The sequence below is a fragment of the Cervus elaphus genome, chromosome 10 (genome assembly GCF_910594005.1).
Source record: "Cervus elaphus chromosome 10, mCerEla1.1, whole genome shotgun sequence".
Taxonomy (NCBI): domain Eukaryota; kingdom Metazoa; phylum Chordata; class Mammalia; order Artiodactyla; family Cervidae; genus Cervus; species Cervus elaphus.
In genome coordinates, this window is record NC_057824.1 from 19,725,324 (window position 1) to 19,734,555 (window position 9,232).

The 9,232-nt window shown below is 43.2% G+C and overlaps 1 protein-coding gene across 11 annotated transcripts in view; it reads left to right on the forward strand.

Moving 5' to 3' along the window:
• The window catches only part of RBFOX1 (RNA binding fox-1 homolog 1), a 1,671,014-nt gene that overhangs the window by 26,908 nt on the left and 1,634,874 nt on the right, over positions 1-9,232 (forward strand). The gene's annotated exons all lie outside the window — the stretch shown is intronic.

The window sequence follows — 9,232 nt, forward strand, 5'->3', positions numbered from 1 at the left end:
ATGAGCCTTGAGGGGCAGGAAAATTGACTACAAAACAAATTAAACCAGCACCTGACATTCTAATGTTCTTTATAAACAAGTGATAATGTCAGAGCGTGTGTGTGTGTGTGTGTGTGTGTGTGTGTGTGTGTGTGTGTGTGTGTGTTTTCTTGTACCAGCCCACTTCTTTTAACCAGCCGCACACAAATATTCCCAATTAGATGGACCAATGCCCCCTTCCCTGGTGATTCATGGGCATGGTACCATGCCCAAGGATGTCATTTGACTTCATGTATCCTTTCTCGGTGGTGGTTCTTGGCAGACAATAACAGATAAGATTTCTCTGAAGAGCTCATTCCTTTCAATTGTGTGCCCAAGAACGAGGCCAGATGCATGTCCGGAGCTTTAGAAAACTCCAGGATTTTTGGTGATGGGCATGCAAACCCTGGCTGTCTTCCACCAGCAGCAAGGGCAGAAGCAGCAGGCAACAGACGGAAATGCAGAGAAAGGAAAGGAAGTCAGGAGTGAGGGATGACTTCCTCACAGATGGGATAATTGAATCACCAAATGGAATGGGTTAGGGTGAATGAAATCGCCTTATATGGAAGGTTGTAAGAATAAGGGCTGTGTGTGTCTGTATGTTAGGCGCTCGGTCGTGTCCGATGCTTAGTGACCCTATGTACTATAGCCCACCAGTCCCTCTGTCTGTGGAATTCTCCAGGCAAGAGTACCGCAGTGGGTTGCCATATCCTTCTCCAGGGGATCTTCCTGATCCAGAGACCGAACCTGGGTCTCCTGCATTGCAGGCAGAGTCTTTAGCATCTGAGCCACTAGGGTAGGGGCTACTTACTCGGTCTTACAAATTATACATTTATTCAACCCACAAGGTCTGGTTCAGTCTCCTGTGAGGTTACTGTTCCTTTCTCCTGGGTCTTGGTGCATGCCAGATTTTGTTTGTGACCTCTTAAGAGTGAAGTCTCTGTTTCCCCCATTCCTGTGGAAGTCTTGTAATGAAATCCCACTGGCCTGCAAGGTCAGATTCCCTGGGGATTCCTCATCCCTTTGCTGGATCCCCTAGCTGGGAAGCCTGACTTGGGGCTCAGAACCTTCATAACAGTGGGAGAACTTCTTTGGTATTAATTGTTCTCCAGTTTATGGGTCACCCACCCAGTGGGTATGGGATTTGATTTTATCATGATTGCGCCCCTCCTACCATCTCTTTGTGGCTTCTTCTTTGTCTTTGGGTGTGGATTATCTTTTTTGGTGGATTCCAGTGTCTCCCTGTCAATGGTGGTTCACCAGCTAGTTACGACTTTGGTGGTCTCGCAGAGGGAGATGAGCTCACGTCCTTCTACTCTGCTACCTTGAACCAATCCTTATCTGTAATCTTCTAAGTGAATCTTTATGTGTTGACCCTTTGCCAAGTTCAGACTTTAAGACCTTTGCATCCAGTATCTCACCTAACTCCACAACAAACACAGAAAGGGGCTCTCTCTTTCTGTCCCTTTTAAAATACATCAATGAATATTAATAAATGTCTTAGAGTCAAAGCAGTTTTCCTAAGGGTTTCACAGTCTGTGATTGGAACTCAGATGGTGACACTTCAGAGCCTCATATGCTACAATAGAGGAGTTGCTCATTTGATCAAGAGAGAGAAGAAAATGGTCCATGGAAACAAAGGCCACGATCTTTGTAGGGTTTCAAAACAGTTTTAATTTTAAATAAACACAGCCATTTATATTATGGTTAATATGTACTGGGAATTTAACTGTACAATTGCCATATAGACTCTGGTTGAATCTTTACAACAGCTTTGTGGGAGACATATGGCTCTTTTCATTTTATATCTGAGGCAGTTGGCTCCGGGAAGCTGAGGTCAGTCTAGGTTCAGGCAGCTAAACTAGGCTGAGCTGGGATTTGAATTTTGATCTCTGACTCTTGTTATCTGTGCCTTTAAATATTACTCAGTTCTGTGTAAGAGGAGGGCTTCCCACGTGGCTCAGTGGTAAAGAATCCTCCTACCAGTGCAGGAGACATAAGATACGTGGGTTTGGTCCCTTGGAGGAGGAAATGGCAACCCACTCCAGTATTCTTGCCTGGGAAATCCAATGAACAGGGGAAGCTGGCGGCTGCAGTCTATGGGGTTGCAGAGGCAGCCAGGACCAAGCGCATGCACACACACACCCCCCTCCCCCCACATGAAAGTGCAAAGGTTCTTATTTTCCTCTTCTGGACCTAGCGAAATGTATAGCTTGAATTCTCTTGTAACATTTGAAGTTCACTGATGTCTTAGAAATAGAAATACAGGTATAAAGTCTAACTTAGAGTAAAATTTTCAAGATGAATCAGATTTCTTTCACATGATCAGTGCCTCCGAATTATCTGTGGCCTCTGATGCTTATTTACCTAGGAGGATGGCTCCTCTCTGCCAGATACCGATAACCTACCAAGTCATGGTTTCTTCTGTTCTGCCATAGAGATTTCATTATTTCCTGTTCCTGATAATAATGGAGACACACATTTTTGGATTAATATGGGCGCCTTCTCAAACGATGCACCCTGGCAAGGTTATTATTAATAAAAGTAGCGTTAAAACATCATAAATAACTCTGTAACCTTGCTTGGGCTTAATAAATTCCCTGCAGAAAATTTTATTTGCAGTAAAATCTTAAAATTCAGCTCACTTTTAATATAACTGTGACCTCCATGACCCTATCGTTCATTACATCCCAGTGACCTTTCCAAAGTTGAGAAGGGTGGTTGCCACAGCTTTTGGGTTTTAATACCTGTTAAGAAGAGGTAGATATGCTTTTCATTCTCTCCTACTGATAATTAATTCATGTACCTGAACATTATTTCCCTTATGACACAGTCTGTGGTGGTTTTATAAGGGCACGGACTGTAGATGGTTATCTTGGCTAAAGTGGGTTTCCATCATTTTTAGACACTGAGTTTCTACAACTTCGCTCACATGGAGGCTAGACCCGGGCTGAACAGTGCCAGGCTGCTAGAGCCCTAATCAGCCTTTTAATCATCACCTTGCATCATCTTCTATGGATTTCTTTTTTAAAAGAAACTTTGCATTGTGCCAAAATTCAGTTGAAAGAATAGCATAAGGAACTTTCATCTCTGAGATTCAGTCATTATCACCGTGTGGTTCATCTTGTTTTTCTACACTCTGGACCATTCTTCCTCTCCAGTCTCCTGTTACTTGAAGTGTTAATTGCTCAGTGGTGTCTGACTCTTTGTGACCCCATGGACTGTGGCCCCACCAGGCTTCTCTGTCCATGGGATTCTCCAGGCAAGAATACTGGAGTGGTTTGCCATGCCCTTTTCCACGGGATCTTCCCTACCCAGGGATTGAACCCCGGTCTCCTGAATTGCAGGCAGATTCTTTACCATCTGAGCCACCAGGGAAACCCTGTTACTTGAAAGCATATGTCAAATATCCTGTCATGGTTCCCCTAAGTATTTCAGTTTGCATTTCTGAAGGATAAGAGGTCGTTTTTCTTCTTAAAATTTTAATTTCTATTTTATTTAGCATGAGGTCCACCCTCTTACGCTGGAGGAGAACATAGCAAACCACCCCAGTATCTTTGGCTGGAGAATCCCTGTGGTCAGGAGCTTGGCAGGCTGCAGTCCTTGGGGTCGGAAAAGAGTCGGACACGACCGAGCGCCTGAGCACACCACCGTGTAACAGTTTTAAGTGCACAGTTCAGTGTATTTAACTACAGACACAATGTAGTTCAGAGTTGTCTAGAATTTGTCCTGCTTAACTAAAACTTTCTGTTAAAGCCCCATGGCTCCTTCCCCACTGCCCCTGGCAGCCACCATTCTATTCTGTTTATATGTTGTTGAGTTGCTAAGTTGTGTTTAATTCTTTGTGACCCCATAGACTTCCCTGATTCCCTGGAAGCAGCACACCAGGCTTCCTGTCCTTCACCATCTCCCGGAGTTTGCACAAACTCATGACCACTGAGTCAGTGATGCCATCCAACCTTCTCATCTGCTGTCGTCCCGCTACCCCTCCTGCCCTCAGTCTTTCCCAGCATCAGGGTCTTTTCCAGCGAGTCGGCTCTTTGCACCAGGTGGCCAAAGTATTGGAGCTTCAGCTTTAGCTTCAGTCCTTCCAGTGAAGATTCAGGGTTGATTTCTCTTTGTATGCGTTTGTCTATTTTAGGTACTTCATGTAAGTGAAATCATGCAGTATTTGTCTGTCTTTGTTTGCCTTATTTCACTTTTCATAATATCCTTCAGGTTCACCCATGTTATCACATGTGGTAGGATTTCCTTCTTTTTTTTTTTTTTTAATTTCTTTATTGATTTACATGTATTCCCCATCCCGATCCCCCCTCCCACCTCCCTCTCCACCCGACTCCTCTGGGTCTTCCCAGTGCACCAGGCCGGAGCACTTGTCTCATGCATCCCACCTGGGCTGGTGATCTGTTTCACCATAGATAGTATACATGCTGTTCTTTTGAAATATCCCACCCTCACCTTCTCCCACAAAGTTCAAAAGTCTGTTCTGTATTTCTGTGTCTCTTTTTCTGTTTTGCATATAGGGTTATCGTTATCACCTTTCTAAATTCCATATATATGTGTTAGTATGCTGTAATGTTCTTTATCTTTCTGGCTTACTTCACTCTGTATAATGGGCTCCAGCTTCATCCATCTCATTAGGACTGGTTCAAATGAATTCTTTTTAATGGCTGAGTGATATTCCATGGTGTATATGTACCACAGCTTCCTTATCCATTCGTCTGCTGATGGGCATCTAGGTTGCTTCCATGTCCTGGCTATTATAAACAGTGCTGCGATGAACATTGGGGTGCACGTGTCTCAGATCTGGTTTCCTCAGTGTGTATGCCCAGAAGTGGGATTGCTGGGTCATATGGCAGTTCTATTTCCAGTTTTTTAAGAAATCTCCACACTGTTTTCCATAGCGGCTGTACTAGTTTGCATTTCCTTCTTTTTTATGCTGACTAATATTCTGTTGTATGTGTACACCACATTTCCGTTTATCCCTGGATGGATATCAAGTTTGTTTCCATAGCTTGGCTATCATGACTAATGCCGCAGTGAACATGAGCGTACATAAGAGATCCGTATTCAGCTCTTAGATAAATACCCAGAAGTTGGTACTGCTGGAAAGTGAAACTGAAAGTCGCTCAGCTGTGTCCAGCTCTCTGTGACCCCATGGACTACAGCCTGCCAAGGTCCTCTGTCCAGGGAATTCTCCAGGTCAGAATAGTGGAGTGGGTAGCCAGTCCTTTCTCCAGGGGAATCTTCCCAACCTAGGGATTGAACCCAGGTCTCCCGCATTGCAGGCATATCCTTTACCATCTGAGTCACTAGCGAAGCCCAAGAATACTGGAGTGGGTAGCCTATCCCTTCTCCAGGGGAATTTCCTGACCCAGGAATCGAACCGGGGTCTCCTGCATTGCAGACGGATTCTTTACCAGCTGAGCTACCAGGGAAGCCTGCTACCAGGGAAAGAAGATATTTCTGGATCATATCATAATTCCACTTTTAATTTTCTGAGGAACCTCCATAGCGTTTTATAGTGGCTGCCCCATTTTATATCCTCCCCAACAGTGGACAAGACTTCCAGTTTCTCTACATTCTTGCCAACAGTTGTTATCTCTTGTATGTGTATTTTGGATAATGGCCATCTTTTGCTTAACATAACCATAGAAGTCTTTTTCTAATGTGACCCCAATACCTGCAAAAAATCTGGCAGTGATTCCTGAATATCATCAATTATGAAACCATTGTTTAAGTACCCACCTTTCTCAGAAGGGTCATTTTTTCCCATAGTCTGTTCATTTGAAACAGGATCTAAATAGGTCCTACACATAGTGATGGGCTGATAGGTCTTCAAAAGGCTCTTTTAATCTGCTTTAAGGATCTTTTAATCGGTCTGACTCCAACATTTCTGTTTATTTTGACAATTTTTTTGTACTTGCAGCGTTTGAACTCTTGGATAAATTTGAACTGACCAGGAATGGAATCCTAGGCCCCCTGAACAGGGAGCTCCAAGCCTAAGCCACAGGACCACCAGGGAAGTCCCCCACAGTCTTACCTTTTGGGGAAAATCATACACTAAATATTCATGACTATACCCCAGATAAAGTTAAATCAGTACAGCATGATTCTGCCTGTGATTTGCCCATCCACAGACATGGGGGCTTCAGGTCTTTTGCTGTGTCTTTGTCTGGACCTGGTTTGGACATTCAGGATGACACTCCATGGTCAAGGTCACAGCTCAGGAAACATGCTGAAATTTCAGGCTCCTCCTCAGCTCATCTAAGTTTTATTTCATATTTTGGTTTGTATTGATCTGCTTGTTAGGAAGCAGTATAAAATGCTGGGAGGGGACAGAGAAGAATTATAATCATTATATATAAATATGTATAATGTACATATATGCTTTACATATTATGTATACTTTATATATTATATCATTTATATTTAAATGTGTGAATTTATATAAATAGTGCATGAATAATATAATATGCTCTGATCTTGGCTGGGGCTTCCATGGTGGCTCAGTGGTAAAGAATCTGCCTGCCAATGCAAGAGATATGGGTTTGTGCCATATGACCCAGCAATACCACTCTTGGGCATACACACTGAGGAAACCAGATCTGAAAGGGACATGTGCACCCCAGTGTTCATCGCAGCACTGTTTATAATAGCCAGGACATGGAAGCAACCTAGATGCCCATCAGCAGACGAATGGATAAGGAAGCTGTGGTACATATACACCATGGAATATTACTCAGCCGTTAAAAAGAATTCATTTGAATCAGTTCTAATGAGATGGATGAAGCTGGAGCCCATTATACAGAGTGAAGTAAGCCAGAAAGATAAAGATCATTACAGCATACTACTACATATATATGGAATTTAGAAAGATGGTAATGATAACCCTATATGCAAAACAGAAAAAGAGACACAGATGTACAGAACAGACTTTTGGACTCTGTGGGAGAAGGCGAGGGTGGGATGTTTCAAGAGAGCAGCATGTATATTATCTATGGTGAAACAGACCACCGGCCCAGGTGGGATGCATGAGACAGGTGCTCGGGCCTGGTGCACTGGGAGGACCCGGGGGAATCGGGTGGAGAGGGAGGTGGGAGGGGGGATCGGGATGGGGAATACGTGTAACTCCATGGCTGATTCATGTCAATGTATGACAAAACCCACTGCAATGTTGCGAAGTAATTAGCCTCCAACTAATAAAAATAATTGGAAAAAAAAAAAGAGAGAGATATGGGTTCGATCCCTGAGTCGGGAAGAACCCCTGGAGGAGGACATGGTACCTCACTCCAGTGTTCTTGCCTGGGAAATCCCATGCACAGAAGGAACCTGGTGGGCTACAGTCCGTGGGGTCACAGAGAGTCAGACACGACTTAGTAACAGTAGCATCAACAGTGACGGGCGTGTTTGGAGCTCTTATCCTGCGCGAGCATTGGTATGAATGTGTTGCTTTGAATTCCATGAGACCCCTCCTGTCAAGTCCCCTGCTCTTCCCACTTGACAGACAGACTCTGCCCACTTTGAGAGTTAATTCGATGTGTTCCAGGTCAAATGAGGGCTCCAGTGAGGTCTGTCTCCACAGTGGTAAACTGACATCTCGGCCATCCTGCATATCAGATCTGTGCATGTGCAGACTGGAGAAGGGAATCTTGATTTTTTTGTTGCTTGCTTAGAACTGGACAGTACAGTGAGAATTCTTGCTCCAAGCTTGCACTCCCCCGGGCCCTTGAAGTTTATTCTGCTTCTGAGCATGAACGTCACAGATTTGCATGCATCTCTACATGACAGTCATCAGAGGACATTATGCTACGGTTGTCCACTGGCTACTATTGTAAGTTACATTTAGTCACTGACTGTTGATTGTTCAGTCGCTAAATCATTTCCGACTCTTTGTAACCTCATGGACTGCAGCACGCCAGGCTTCCCTGTCCTTCTCTATCTCCCAGAGTTTGCTCAGATTCAAGTCCATGGAGTCGGTGATGCTATCTAACCATCTCTTCTGCTGTCCCCTTCTCCTTTTGCCTTCAGTCTTTCCCAGCATCCAGGGTCTTTTCCAATGAGTAGTAATTGTCCACAGGCTACGGTTTTACATTTAGTCTGTGGCTACTGTTTGCTATTTCAGATTTTTTATTTTTCCTTAATTATTTGCCCGCATAGCCTGCAGAATCGTGTGTGAAGAGGAGGTGGTCCTTTGGCAGGGACTCTGTGTGAGGATGGCGTTTTCTATGGAATCTTTTCAGGACACAGAACTTAGCAGATCTTTTTTAACTTTTCCTCCCCCCACCCCATTTTAAGATTTTTTTTAAAATTTGTACCGTTTTTAAAGTCTTTCTTTAATTTTTTTACAGTATTATTATTATTTTTTTGTTTTATGTTCTGGTTTGGGGGCCATGAGGCATGTGGGATCTTAGCTTCCCAACCCAGGGATTGAACCTGCATCTTTTGAGTTGTCTCCTGCTTTAGCAGGCAGATATGCCTTCCTGATACCTAAATAAAATTTTCCATGAAAGGTACATTATATAATCACATCTCCAATTATCCTATTGACTGTTAACACAGATCACCAGCAATACATATTTGAGTCAGTGGCTGGCTGAGCATCTCATAAAGAGTTAAGACATTTTTTAGATCCTGAAAGTGAGCTGCATACAGAGATGAAACAGGGGCGGAGTACAGGTCTGTCACCAAACTACCTGTGTGGCAATTGATTAAACCCCCGTTGTAGGATCTCCATTCTCTAAGAGTAAGTTGGTGTTTGTAAAAGCCCTGGTGACAAGAATCTCTCTCTTTTTTTCTCCCTGAAGAAAGAGATCTATGTATAACTGAATTTTCCCAGAGAATACAGAAGGGAGGAAAAGAAAACAATAAATCAAGTGAGTTTTTATGATCCCTATAAGCAAAAACATACTTCAGTTATGATGGATTGTGTTAGAGAGCAAATGAGATTGCATGGAGGCTGTGTACTAATGTTGGTCTTTACAGTGCTTAAATATATTGCCTGCCTCCCCTAAACGCAGCTTATTCATTGGCTTTATGTTATGAAGGAAATATCAGAATAATGAGCTGTTTTTTTTTTCCTCCTGTCTTCATAGTTTAATATCATGCAACTGTTTATTAATAAGCTCCAGCCCCTAAAGGATTCTCTTAATCCTATTCTAATATCAGACTAAATTTAATAAGATTCATTCTTTTCCCTACTGCATATGCCTCA